This window comes from Monodelphis domestica, chromosome 1, assembly GCF_027887165.1.
Source record: "Monodelphis domestica isolate mMonDom1 chromosome 1, mMonDom1.pri, whole genome shotgun sequence".
Lineage (NCBI taxonomy): Eukaryota > Metazoa > Chordata > Mammalia > Didelphimorphia > Didelphidae > Monodelphis > Monodelphis domestica.
Genome location: NC_077227.1, coordinates 201,802,308 through 201,816,965, shown reverse-complemented (window position 1 = coordinate 201,816,965; position 14,658 = coordinate 201,802,308). Strand labels below are relative to the sequence as shown.

Genomic DNA, 14,658 nt, shown 5'->3' with positions numbered 1-14,658 from the left:
TTTGGCTGAGAACTGCCTGTTCATGTCCCTTGCCCATTTATCAACTGGAGAATGGCTTGATTTTTTGTACAATTGATTTAGCTCTTTGTAAATTTGAGTAATTAAACCTTTGTCAGAGGTTTTTATGAAGATTGTTTCCCAATTTGTTGCTACCCTTCTGATTTTAGTTACATTGGTTTTGTTTGTACAAAAGCTTTTTAATTTCATGTAGTCAAAATTATTTATTTTACATTTTGTGACTCTTTCTATGTCTTGCTTAGTTTTAAAGTCTTTCTCTTCCCAAACGTCTGACATGTATACTATTCTGTGTTTACCTAATTTACTTATAATTTCCTTCTTTATGTTCATGTCAGTCACCTATTTTGAATTTATCTTGGTGTAGGGTATGAGGTGTTGATCTAATCCTAATCTCTCCCACAATGTCTTCCAGTTTTCCCAGCAGTTTTTATCAAATAGTGGATTTTTGACCCAACAGCTGGGATCTTTGGGTTTATCATACATTGTCTTGCTGAGGTTACTTGCCCCAAGTCTATTCCACTGATCCTCCTTTCTGTCTCTTAGCCAGTACCAAATTGTTTTGATGACAGCTGCTTTGTAATATAGTTTGAGATCTGGGACTGCAAGGCCCCCTTCCTTTGTATTTTTTTTTCATTATTTCCCTGGATATCCTTGATCCTTTGTTATGGTTTTTTTCTAAATCAGTAAAGAAAATTTTTGGAAGTTCTATGGGTATGGCACTAAATAGATAGATAAGTTTGGGTAGGATGGTCATTTTTACTCTATTGTCTTGTCCTACCCATGAGCAGTTAATGTTTTTCCAATTGCTCAAGTCTAGATTTAGTTGTGTGGAGAGTGTTTTGTAGTTGTGTTCATATAGTTCCTGTGTTTGTCTCGGGAGATAGATTCCTAGGTATTTTATTTTGTCTAAGGTGATTTTGAATGGGATTTCTCTTTCTAGTTTTTGCTGCTGAACTATGTTGGAGATGTATAGAAATGCTGGTTACTTAAGCGAGTTTAATTTGTATCCTGCAACTTTGCTAAAGTTGTTGATTATTTCAATTAGCTTTTTGGTTGAATCTCTAGGATTCTTTAAGTAGACCATCATGTCATCTGCAAAGAGTGATAGCTTAGTCTCCTCCTTGCCTATTTTGATGCCTTCAATTTCTTTTTCTTCTCTAATTGCTACTGCTAGTGTTTCTAGTACAATGTCAAATAGTAGAGGTGATAATGGGCATCCTTGTTTCACTCCTGATCTTATTGGGAATGCATTTAGTTTATCCCCATTGCAGATGATATTGGCTGATGGTTTTAGATATATACTGTTTATTATTTTTAGGAACAACCCTCCTATTCCTATGCTTTCTAGTGTTTTCAATAGGAATGGATGTTGTATTTTATCAAAGGTTTTTCTGCGTCTATTGAAATAATCATGTGATTTTTGTTGGTTTGCTTGTTGATATGGTCAATTATGTGGATGGTTTTCCTAATATTGAACCAGCCCTGCATCCTTGGTATAAATCCTACTTGATCATGGTGGATGACCCTTCTGATCACTTGCTGGAGTCTTTTTGCTAGTCTCCTATTTAAGATTTTTGCATCTATATTCATTAGGGAGATTGGTCTATAATTTTCTTTCTCTGTTTTTGATCTGCCTGGTTTTGGAATCAGTACCATGTTTGTGTCATAAAAGGAGTTTGGTAGAACTCCCTCTTTGCTTATTATGTCAAATAGTTTGTATAGTATTGGGATTAACTGTTCTCTGAATGTTTGATAGAATTCACTGGTGAATCCATTGGGCCCTGGGGATTGTTTCTTAGGGAGTTCTTTGATGGCCTGTTGGATTTCATTTTCTGACATGGGATTATTTAAGAATTCTATTTCTCCGTCTGTTAGTCTAGGCAGTTTGTATTTTTGTATATATTCATCCATATAGCCTAGATTGTTGTATTTATTGCCATATAATTGGGCAAAGTAATTTTTAATGATTGCCTTGATTTCCTCTTCTTTGGAGGTGATGTCCCCCTTTTCATTTTTGATACTGTTAATTTGGTTTTCTTCTTTTCTTTTTTTAATTAGATTGACCAGTACTTTGTCTATTTTGTTTGTTTTTTTCAAAGTACCAGCTTCTAGTCTTATTTATTAAATCAATAGTTCTATCACTTTCTTTTTTATTAATTTCTCCCTTAATTTTTAGGATTTCTAGTTTGGTTTTCTGCTGGGGGTTTTTAATTTGATCACTTTTGAGTTTTTTTATTTGCATTTCCAATTGATTGATTTCTGCTCTCCCTAGTTTGTTAATATATGCATTCAGGTATATGAATTTACCTCTGATTACCGCTTTGGCTGCATCCCAAAAGGTTTGAAAGGATGTCTTGCCGTTGTCATTTTCCTTGATGAAATTATAAATTGTTTCTGTGATTTCTTCTCTAACTAAACGATTTTGGAGTATCATATTGTTTAATTTCCAATTAATGTTTTATTTGGTTTTCCACGTACTGTTACTGATCATTATTTTTATTGCCTTGTGATCTGAAAAGGCTGCATTTATTATTTCTGCTTTTCTGCATTTGTATGCTATGTTTCTGTGACCTAGTGTATGGTCAATCTTTGTGAATGTGCCATGTGGTGCTGAGAAGAAGGTGTATTCCTTTTTGTCCCTATTTATTTTTCTCCATATGTCTATTAACTCTAATTTTTCTAAAATTTCATTCACTTCTTTTACCTTTTTCTTATTTATTTTTTGATTTGATTTATCTAAATTTGATAATGGCTGGTTCAAATCTCCCACTAATATTGTTTTACTGTCTATTTCTTCCTTCAATTCTCTTAGTTTCTCCATTAGAAATTTGGGTACTATATTATTTGGTGCATACATGTTGATTAGTGATATTTCCTCATTATCTAAAGTCCCTTTTAACAAAATATAATTACCTTCCCTATCCCTTTTAATCAGGTCTATTTTTGCTTTGGCTTTATCAGACATCATGATTGCAACTCCTGCCTTCTTTCTATCAGTTGAGGCCCAGAAGGTCTTACTCCATCTTTTAATTCTGACCTTGTGGGTGTCTACCCATCTCATGTGTGTTTCTTGAAGACAACATATGGTAGGGTTTTGGATTCTAATCTATTCTGTGATTCATCTACGTTTTATGGGTGAGTTCATCCAATTCACATTCAAAGTTATGATTGTGACTTGTGAATTCTCTGGCATTTTGATATCCTTCCCTAATTATAACCTTTCTTCTTTAGCTCTAACCTTTTAATCCAGTGATTTACTTTAAATCAGTCCCCCTTGTCTCCTCCCTTGATATGTTTCCCTTTCTAGCCCCTCCCTTTTTGTTCCCTCCCCCTGCCCCCTCTCCTTCCCTCCCCTTTTGTTTTCCCTCCCCCCTACCCCCCTTGGTTTTTCCTTCTCCCTACCCTTGTTGGGTAAGATAGAATTCAAGATCCGAATGGATCTGGATGTTTTTCCCTCTCAGAGTTGATTTCCCTGAGAGTAAGGTTTAAGTAAAAACTCTCTTCCTCTCCTTCTTATAGGAGTTTTCTTCCCCTCCCCTTCCCATGTGAATCTTTGTGTGAGAAAGATTATTCTATTTGATTTTTCTTTTCCCCATATTTACACATTACATTTTCCATATATTAATATATATAGATTGATATAAATGTAGTCCTTATAGAAGAGAGTTTGAATAAATGAAAAGATAACAATTTGCTCCTTTTCCCTTTCCTTCATATTTACCTTTTCAGGTATTCCATGCTCTTTGTTTTTCAATATCGAACTTTCCACAGAGCTCTGGTCTTTTCTTTGCAAAAACTTGGAAAGCTTCTATTTTGTTGAATGTCCATACTTTCCCTTGGAAGTATATAGTCAGTTTTGCTGGGTAGCTGATTCTTGGTTGAAGACCCAGCTCTCTTGCCTTTCTGAAAATCATGTTCCATGCCTTACGATCATTCAGAGTGGAACTTGTGAGGTCTTGTATGACCCTGTTTGGCATTCGTTTATATCTAAATTGTCTTTTTCTGGCTTCTTGTAGGATTTTTTCTTTTGCTTGAAAGCTTTGGAATTTGGCAATTACATTCCTGGGAGTTGTCTTTTGGCGATTTAGTGTAGAGGGTGTTCTGTGAGCTCTTTCAGTGGCTGTATTGCCCCCTTGTTCTAGAATCTCTGGGCAATTTTCTTTGATTATATCTTGTATTACAATGTCGAGTTTGCTGTTTATTTCTGTATTTTCTGGTAGTCCAATTATTCTTTAATTATCTCTTCTTCCTCTATTTTCCAAGTCTGTCACCTTGTCAGTGAGATATTTTATGTTCTCTTCTAATTTCTTGATCTTTTGGCTTTGCTTTATTGATTCTTGCTCTTTTACCTGCTCGTTGTCTTCCAGTTGCCTAATTCTGACCTTTAAAGCCTGGTTTTCCTTTTCAGTTTGGTCAAACCAGTTTTGTAGTTGCGTGAAATTCTTTTGCATTAATTCCCACTTTTCCTGCCAGAAGGCTTCCATCTTTTTGATCATTTTCGATTCAAATTCTTCAAAAGTTTGTGGAGAGTTTCCATTTCCTTTGGAAGGTTTCGGCGCATTTGCTTGTGTTTCCTCTTCTATCTCCTCTGTATTTTGAATTTTTGCTCCATAAAATGTGTCCAAAGTTGTCCCCTTCTTGTGTTTCTTGTTGTTTTGAGGCTTTTTTGCTTCTGTGCTGTTTGCCATCTCTATCTGAGTGAGGGGGGCTGGCTCTTCTGTTATCTGTCTGGTGTTCAGTGGCTTTAGCCCCAGGCAAATTGTCTATCTTCCCCAGGAAGCTCGGAATTGCTGGTGTTTTGGTGTTTCGCTGTTATTACCCTTCTCAGTTCCCTCCCGATGCTTCTCTGTTGCCTTACTTCTATGCTCGGCGCCTGGTTTGACACTCTCAGATGTATTTCAATGCCTTTGCTGGCCAGAGGAGCCTGCACTCTGAGGGGGGAGGGGCTGTGGCTTCCCGGAGCTCCAAGGGCTGGTGATAGGATTAACCTCAGACTGAGTATGCCCTGAGGCAGGGACCTTGGGTAAGACTCAGATGGAAGGATCTGGTCAGGGGGCTACAGGCTCCCCCTGTCTCTCTCTGTTACCCTGCTGTCTGGGTGCCCCCGCGACTGGCTCAGGTTGTTTTCAGGGTGCGGCCTTCAGAATAGCTGGCTCCCGAGGCCCTTTTGCCTGCCCTGAGATTCCTGCTGCTGCCTCGGATTCAGTGCTCTGGGTTGGGGGGGGATGGGTCCTGGGGCCTTCCTTTTGCCTACCCCTTAGATCCGAGTGATCTCGGGTTCTGACTTTTGGGGGGCTGTACCTTTTGATCCAGATCCAGGAGGAGTGTTCCCAGGGTCTATTCTGTTGTTTGTTTTGAATTTCGGTGCCCTAGGAGCATTCAGTTTGAGATCGGTAAGGAAGGGTTTCTGGAGCTCTGAACTTTAGCTTTCTCTAAGCTGCCATCTTGACCGGAAGTCTACTTCTCCTTTTCAACATGTGATTAGCCAGCAAGTACCAGTTACAGAATATCTACACACTATCTATAGACTGTCTCTCCATGTCACTTCCTTTATACATTAATTCAGTTCTCCAGGAAAGAGTTCACTAGGTTCCTTCTTTTGAAGAAGCGCATTTGAAGACACTCTGGGCATGTACCACACAAACCCCTATTAGACTAAATTCCCAGGGAAAATCAACAAATTCTTTACCATGAAGAATCCAGAGGCCTGTCAATTTCCTTGTCTTGCATTCAGGCATTTTGATGTAAATTTGTTTTGTCTCATATTTGTTGTTTGCTATGTCACATCTTGAGCAACTTTATTCTGATGATTAGTGGTTTGATTATTACTGAGTTGGTTATTATTATTGTATTCATTATGAGGTGGCCAAACAACTTATGTTCAGAAGCACATGAACTGCAAGAGTTTTATGCCAAGTTTTTCTCCTCTTGCATCTTTTTGTAAAGTTTAAGGTAGGATGAAGAGTGACCGAGAACCATACAGGAAGCCCAAGCCCTCTTCTTAAGATTTCTTCCTGGCAACTTTTGAGAGATCCTTTCAGGATAGCTGTTTGATGGGAATGAAATTGTTCTGCAAGATTAACTAACACTTTAGCTATTTTCATGAATGATGGCTGATGACAACCAACACACCTATGCCCTAAAGATACCTGTGGCTCAGTATTCCCTTGTAGAATCATGGAAGATGAGTTCTAATTCTATTCAGCATAAGGTGTGGTTTAGCTGTATCATCCCTATGCCTATTTCTGCATTAGTAACACATTCGTCTCTCAGGGAAAGAGTGCATTACTGAAGTAACCTTAGTGGATTGCTCGTGGGAGCATCTGAGAGCAGATATATTATAATTATAAAGCTCTGTGATAATTGTGCTATGCTTAATTAACTGGAAGACTCTTCTATTAATTTATTTTGGAACCCTTATAGGCTTATTGAATAGAGCATCTGTCTGAGAGAATGAGGGGGAAATGTTCATTTGTATTTTCTTCCCATTTCCCCTCATGTTCTGCTTTGTTAGGGATCATCCCGTGGATCTGTGGTGGTAGAGATGGTCACAGTACTATAATGTCCTAATTCAGGTTTCAACAGGACATGGAGGCTATTTGATGGAGTCCAATAGAGTATGATGGATCCTCTTTATAGGATGGAAACAAACTGGCGAATCAATCTTCTTTAGCGCTTCTTTTAGGAACTTCTCTTTTCGAATCTACAGAGTGGTTAGAGACAGCTGGGTGGCACTGTAGATGGAGCTCTGGGCCTGGAGTTAGGAAGATCTGAGTTCATATCTGACCACAGATATGTTCCAGTTGTGTGACACTGGGCAAATCACTTAAACTGTCTGCCTCAGTTTCCTCAACAGTTCCTAGCTCAATTGAAATGAGGCTTTATAGGTTCATTGTAAGTGAAGAAGGTAATAGGACAGCCTCATCTACCTATACGTGAGAATCTTTAAGCAGACTGAAGATGTGGGGGTGTTTTTAGGTGGGCAGATGGGGGAGTTGGTAGTGAATACAGCCTACCCTCAAATTCTTCTGTGGATAGAATGCAACAGCAACCTCACGATGTCCTTTGATTAGAAATAAGAACATGAAGAAAGCTTGGGCTGCTTTTGGGATATGATTCTACTATTGTCTTGAATTTCCTTTCTTCCCATCTTCCTACCCCTGCTTTTGAGTAATCACTTTAACTGGATAATAAACATATATTAGCTCTTTTAAACCCTTATGTTGTGTCTTAGGATCAAGACTGTGTTTTGGTTCCGAGGCAGAAGACCTGTAAGGGCTAAGCAATAGGGATTAAGTGACTTGCCTAGGGTCACAAAGCTGTCTGAGAGCAAACTGAAACCTAGGACCTTCCATTTCTAGGCCTGGCCTTCAATTCACTGATCCAGCCAGATGCCCCCAGTATATGTTTTTTTTTTTTTTCTCTAAAACGTATTTTTATTTTATTTTTTTCTTTTTTTTTTAATTTTATAGTATTTTATTTGATCATTTCCATGCATTTTTCATTAAAGACAAAGATCATTTTCTTTTCCTCCCTCCCACCCCCCGTGGCCGACACGTGATTCCACTGGTATCATATGTGTTCTTGACTTGAACCCATTGCCATGTTGTTAGTATTTGCATCAGAGTGTTCGCTCCGAGTCTTTCCTCTGTCATGTCCCCTCAGCCATTGTAGTCAGGCAGTTGCTTTTCCTTGGTGTTTTTATTCCCTCAGTTTGTCCTCTGCTTTTGGATAGTGTTTTTTTCTCCTTGATCCCTGCAGATTGTGCAGGGACATTACACCACCACTAATGGAGAAGTCCATTATATTCGATTATACCACAGTGTGTTTGTCTCTGTGTACAATGTTCTCCTGGTTCTGCTCCTCTCGCTCTGCATCACTTCCTGGAGGTTGTTCCAGTTCACATGGAAATCCTCCACTTTATTATTCCTTTGAGCACAATAGTATTCCATTACCAACATATACCACAATTTGTTCAGCCATTCCCCAATTGATGGGCATCCCCTCATTTTCCAATTTTTGGCCACCACAAAGAGCGCAGCTATGAATATTTTTGTACAAGTCTTTTTGTCCATTATCTCTTTGGGGTACAAACCCAGCAGTGCTATGGCTGGATCAAAGGGTAGACATTCTTTTATCGCCCTTTGTGCATAGTTCCAAATTGCCCTCCAGAATGGTTGGATCAGTTCACAACTCCACCAGCAATGAATTAATGTCCCTACTTTGCCACATCCCCTCCAGCATTCATTACTTTCCATAACTGTCATGTTAGCCAATCTGCTAGGTGTGAGGTGATACCTCAGAGTTGTTTTGATTTGCATCTCTCTGATTATAAGAGATTTAGAACACTTCTTCATGTGCTTATTAATAGTTTTGATTTCTTTATCTGAAAACTGTCTATCCATGTCCCTTGCCCATTTATCAATTGGGGAATGGCTTGATTTTTTGTACAATTGATTTAGCTCTTTATAAATTTGAGTAATTAAACCTTTGTCAGAGGTTTTTATGAAGATTTTTTCCCAACTTGTTGTTTTCCTTCTGATTTTAGTTACATTGCTTTTGTTTGTACAAAAGCCTTTTAATTTGATGTAGTCGAAATTATTTATTTTACACTTTGTGATTCTCTCTATGTCTTGCTTGGTTTTAAAGTCTTTCCCTTCCCAAAGGTCTGACATGTATACTATTCTGTGTTTACCCAATTTACTTATGGTTTCCTTCTTTATGTTTAAGTCTTTCACCCATTTTGAATTTATCTTGGTGTAGGGTGTGAGGTGTTGATCAATTCCTAATCTCTCCCACACTGTCTTCCAATTTTCCCAGCAGTTCTTATCAAATAGTGAATTTTTGTCCCAAGACCTGGGATCTTTGGGTTTATCGTATACTATCTGGCTGAGGTCGCTTTCCCCCAGTCTATTCCACTGATCCTCCTTTCTGTCTCTTAGCCAGTACCAAATTGTTTTGATGACTGCTGCTTTGTAATATAGTTTGAGGTCTGGGACTGCTAGGCCCCCCTCATTAGTGTTTTTTTTCATTATTTCCCTGGATATCCTTGATCTTTTGTTATTCCAAATGAACTTTGTTATGCTTTTTTCCAAATCAGTAAAGAAATTTTTTGGGAGTTCCATGGGTATGGCACTAAATAGATAAATAAGTTTGGGCAGGATAGTCATTTTTATTATGTTGGCTCGTCCTACCCATGAGCAGTTAATGTTTTTCCAATTGCTCAAGTCTAGTTTTAGTTGTGTGGCGAGTGTTTTGTAGTGCCCCCAGTATATGTTAGGTTTTGATGATGCCCAAATTGAAATGCAAACTGCTATTCAACAAGGGTAGTTGATGTTTGTTCCACTGTCTATAGCTACCACCTATATATTCAGATTCTTTATTTAGATAGAAAGCAAACATGTCTTTTATGCTAGTTTAATGCATGCAAAATTGGTGGGAACCAGGGCTTTAAATTTGAGGTTGAAAAGTTTTTATTTTATCCTAGGGGGATAGGGAATGCTGGAGGTTTTCATCACTAGCAGAATGACTTGTTCAGACTCATTTTAAGAATATAATTTGTCAGCCCAGCGGCCGATGGATTTGAGAGGAAAGAGACTAGAACAGCTAAAAGGCTGCACTAAAAAGTGCAGAGCAGGCTCTCAGGGAGCTGCTCCATTTCCCCTCTTCCCAGCTCCCAGGACATTTTTTGCCTTCCCTGCCCCTCTGTCCAGCCACCCAAAGCAAGCACTTCCTCCCTCTGCTCTTTGGGGAAATGCAGAGGCTCACAGGCAGCTTAAAATTGTAGTCTGGGCACACAAACTTGAAAACCTTTGCCAACACTGGACTAGAAGATGAGGTCCTGAACAATGAAAAGGAGAGACTGTAACTAGAGCAGAAGGGACAGATATTAGAGAAAATGTGTGGCTAGGAGCTGTAAGATCTGACAACTGATTAGATATAATGGTTAAGGAAGAAAGAACAACCAAAAATGACCCAAGGTTGTAAATCTGGGTAATTAGAATGATAGTGTTACCATCAACAGAAATGGAGAAATCTGGAGGGGAGATGGGTCTAAGGGGCAGGCAGGTAGTTAATAAATATTTATTAATCACTTACAATGTGCTAGACATTGTGTCAAGCACTGGAGACAGAAATACAAAAAAAAAAAGATAGCTCCTTCCTTCTTCAATGGTGATAATGGCACATGAAAGGAAACTGAAAGTTGTAGGAAGAAAAAAAGGGGGACAACTAGGTAACGTAGTGAATAGAGTACCAAGGCAAGAGACAGGAAGTCTTGGGTTCAAATTTGACCTCAGATACTTCCTAGCTATGTGACCCTGGGCAAGTCACTTAACCCTAGTTGCCTAGCCCTCATTGCTCTTTTGCCTTGGGACCCAAACTTAGTATCAATTCTAAGACAAAGAAAGGGTTTTAAAAAAATATTTTCTCTTTAAAGGGAAGGAAACTTTGATTCTGTCTCATTTTACAAGAAGAAAATGATGCTTTGGTATCAATTGCAATGATAAGAAATTCAAGCAGTTACCACTGAGTCAGGGTCCTAGAAAAGCTACAGACAGCACTTGTGCTATAGCCCCTTGAAAGGCAAGGATGAAAGTATGTAGGGACACGTGAGGATATCTGTATGAGCATATATTGCATTAAGGTGAGCAAGTCTGAATGTGTGTATGATTATGTGTTCCAAGATGTGTATATTTGCAAGTGTGTCTTGGTGTGGGCAAGGAGAGGAGACACATCTATTCTGTTCCTGGCATTTATTCTCCAGCCCGTTCTTATGTTTCCTGGCAACAATGGCTTGGATGAAAGATATCTCTCTATCCCTAATGAGATAACAAAATAAAGATCCAAAGAAAGGGGAATGGAAATAGCACTGGGGGACCAAGATGGATTTCCATTAGGTGTTCTCAGAGCTGCTGGGCTCAGTAATTAGGTTATCTCCTAAGACTTTTAATTGCTTTATTAAGAAAAAGAGAATAAAAAAATGAACAGTGTAGCCCCATAAGGTAGGGAGTCTCTGGAGTAGAGAGATGAAAGAGGCTCCATCTGTGGGCGGGAGCAATATCTCTTTGTCTTGAAAAATACTTCCTTAGGATAATAAACCCTCTGAACCACCAGGATATATACTCCTGGGTCCTTGTACCCACCTGGCTGATGCAGAAGCCACTCGCCAAAATAAAAGTATTGCTTTTTCTTAAGAAAACAGTGAGGGTCCTGCTAAATGGAAAAGCATGGATGGAAAGCATGCTGGACTTGCTGTCAGGAAGACCCATCACTGAATCACTTCACTGCTCTGAGGGAGATTTCTATGCGAAAGGTGACAACAATGCCTATAACACCAATCTCCCAGGACTTTGTGAGCATCCCAAAAAGCTATTGGAGCATCTGGGAGAACACTGCTTAAGACCACCATCCTACACTAGTCTAGGGTTCAAGAAGCCCAAGGGAGGAACTGTGAAGTAATAGGCTTGAATTTCCTCTCAGTGTCTGAGGGACAGTGGCAGGAAGGTGTAACGGTCATGGTGCTAGTCGTAGAACCAGGAAGACTTGGGATGGAATTCTACTCTAGACACTTACTGGCTCCCATTCTACAAGGAGTAATCACTATTTTTGTGTTTCTTTGTATCTCTAGCACTTAGCCTAGGGGCTGACAAAGAGTAAGCACTTAATAAATGTTTATTGACTGAGTCAGTCTGAATAAGTCACTTAACCTTTGGGACTCAGTCTTTCCATCTATAAAATGGACTTGATTACCTCTGAAGTTTCTTTCTGCTCCAGATCTATAAGTCTAGATCCTTTGAGGACTAATAATGGCCTCATTCCAGGGCTCAGCTTCTTATAGCTTCCTTAAGGAGGGACTATGGTATCCATGAATAATTTTTAATGCTAAATATCAAATTTAAATGTTTTAGCAGGTGCTCAAAACATTCTGACCCATGAAGTATGACTTTAAGAGCCCAAGCAGTTGTCTTTATCCTATAGTCCTTCAAACAGGATTCTTTTCAAATGTCAAATGTCAAAAGAAGGGTGTGTCTTCTATGATTGTTAATAAATGCATTTTATGTGTGTTTGCAAGGATCTTCTGAAGCAAAGCTTCCTTCCAGCAGTGTCACATAGCTGAGAAGACACAGCAGCCAGCAGAGAGAGGTGCCTGGCATGTGCCAGTCATCAGGCATGATGGGATTTTATTAAGCTTTTCTATAATAATAATAGATTACCCTTGGCAGTTACCAACTTATTTGATCCTCATCGCTACTCTGTGAGGGTTGCTAGAACCGTCTAGCTGCTTCTGTATTATGCTATGCTATGTGTACTTTCATCAGCACATGTGAATGCTGTACATTTCTATAGGTATGTATGTGTTTTTCTCTACTCTCTACTTGTCTACTCTTTACTCTTGAATGTGTTCTAAAATGTTTCATTTAACATGGGGGTTGTAAAACCAAATGTTTCTTTGAAAATATATCTCATGAAACCAAAAACATGACTCCTTTAATAGTTTTTGGAAAATGTAATAATAGAAATGTTTTTGGGGGGTATTCAAAGATATTGACTGAAATGTTCCTCAATATGATAACCAAGACTACAGGCAGATAGAAAATGTTTATTGTTGTTGAGATACCAAATCACAGAATAGCCAGTTTGGAATTATACATACTGATTAGAGTCAAGTAAAAGCTGGATAATTAGAATCCATAGATTTATTTTAGGATCAACTTCATCAAGCTTTTTATCTGAGCTGCCTAAAAGGAGACCAACTTTCTCCCAGCTTTAAATTTCACTTCTTTCTGTCTTGTTCTTTTTGGTGTTGAAGATACAGATGATTACTGAAATGGCTTTCTCTTTACCCCATTATCCCTGCCTTCAAGAAAAAAAAAAACAGCAGACAGGAGAAGGAAGGAAAATGATTGGCTTGGATAATCTGTTCTTGAATAATGGAGTGTTGGATTTCAGTGGTAGAAGTAGATTTCTCTTCTCCTTGGGTGCCAGACCAGCTGGCTATTTTATACTTCGTTGAAACAAAAGGCCGTCCATTAGTTTGTGACTACATAACTCATTTCGATTTTGTGGCTAATGAAGCTGAGGTTACCCTTGAGAGCCACAGTTTCAAAATGTTAGTCCAGTGCAATTTTAGAGATAATAAGGACGTTAGAGGTGATTGGCTCAATCCTTCATTTTATGAAAGAGGGAGATGAGGCTTAGAGACATTTGATGATTTGTCCAGTTATATAACTAGTCAGTGGCATAACTGGAATAGAACTCAGTTCTCTTGATTCTTGGTTCTGTATTCTTTCTTTTCTTTTTTTCTTTAGCAATGTTTTCTTTTTCTCCACTTAAATGTAAACATAATTTTTAATGTTTGTTTTCCAACATTTTGAGTTCTACATTTTCTCCTATCCTCTCTACTTTCTCCCTTCCCTGAGATGATGAGCAATTTGATATTGGTTATATGTGTACTATCATATCAAACATATTTCCATATTCAGCCTATTGTAGAAGAAAACACATTTTTTTAAAACCCATGAAGAAAAAAAGCAAAGAATGGTTTGCTTTGATTGGCATTTAAACTCCATTAGTTCTTTGGAGATGGATAGTATTTTTCATCATAAGTCCTTTTGGATTGTCTTGGGTCATTGTATTGTTGAGAATAGCTAAGTCATTCATATTTGATTATTATACAATGTTACTGTCACTACATACAATGTTCTCCAGGTTCTGCTTATTTTGCTCTGTATCAGTTCATGTAAGTCTCTCCAGGTTTTTCTGAAATTCTTGTCATCCTTTCTTATAGCACAATAGCATACCATTACAATCACATACCACAACTTGTTCAACCATTCCCCAGTTGAAGGGCATCCTCTCCCTTTCTAGTTCTTTACTACCACAAAAAAGAACTGCTATAAATATTTTTGTACAAATAGATCCATTCCCCATTTCCTGTGTTCTTTCTGTGACAACAAACTTTCTCTAAGGTCATGACATTCTAGCACTCTTATTTCTGTAGACAGATCCTAAGACAGGCCCATTTGTTTTCTTAAAAAATACAAAATCAGAATTTTTGGCAGTTTATTGTCATCCTATTAGACTTTGACTATTTAATTATATCTTCGCCAGCCCTCCACCTTGACCCTCAAAGATGTGGTGGCTCTCCTTGCTAAGATTAACCCCTCTACCAGTGTTCCTGATTCAATTCTTCATTCCATCCTCCTCCTCCTTTAGGACTTTTCTACTTCCTGCATTATCTCTCTTTTTTTATTTAAAAAATGTTCCTTCTCTACTAGCTTACCTTACCTTTGATATGCAAACATGCTCAGGTTTTTCCAAATTTCTCCTCTCTTCAAAACTCCTTTCTAAAAACCTTACTTTGACCCTGCTACTAATTTAATAATAGATAGTATTTATATATTGGTTTAAGATTTATAAAGCATTTAAAAAATTATATAATCTTATCCTCACAACTCTGGGAGGCAGGTGTAATTATTATCTCCATATTTTGGATGAGGAAACTGAGGCAGACAGACATTAAATGACTTGCTTATGGCCACACAGCTAGTAAAGCATCTAAGGTCAGATTGGAACGCAGGTCTACCTGCTTCCAGACCCAATGCTCTCTCTACTGTGTCATCTTGTTATCTGTGTTCA

At 38.3% G+C, this 14,658-nt stretch overlaps 1 protein-coding gene across 1 annotated transcript in view; it reads left to right on the top strand.

Annotated features, from left to right (window-relative positions):
- GPR176 (G protein-coupled receptor 176) overlaps window positions 1-14,658 on the top strand; it is a 156,204-nt gene that overhangs the window by 53,951 nt on the left and 87,595 nt on the right. The gene's annotated exons all lie outside the window — the stretch shown is intronic.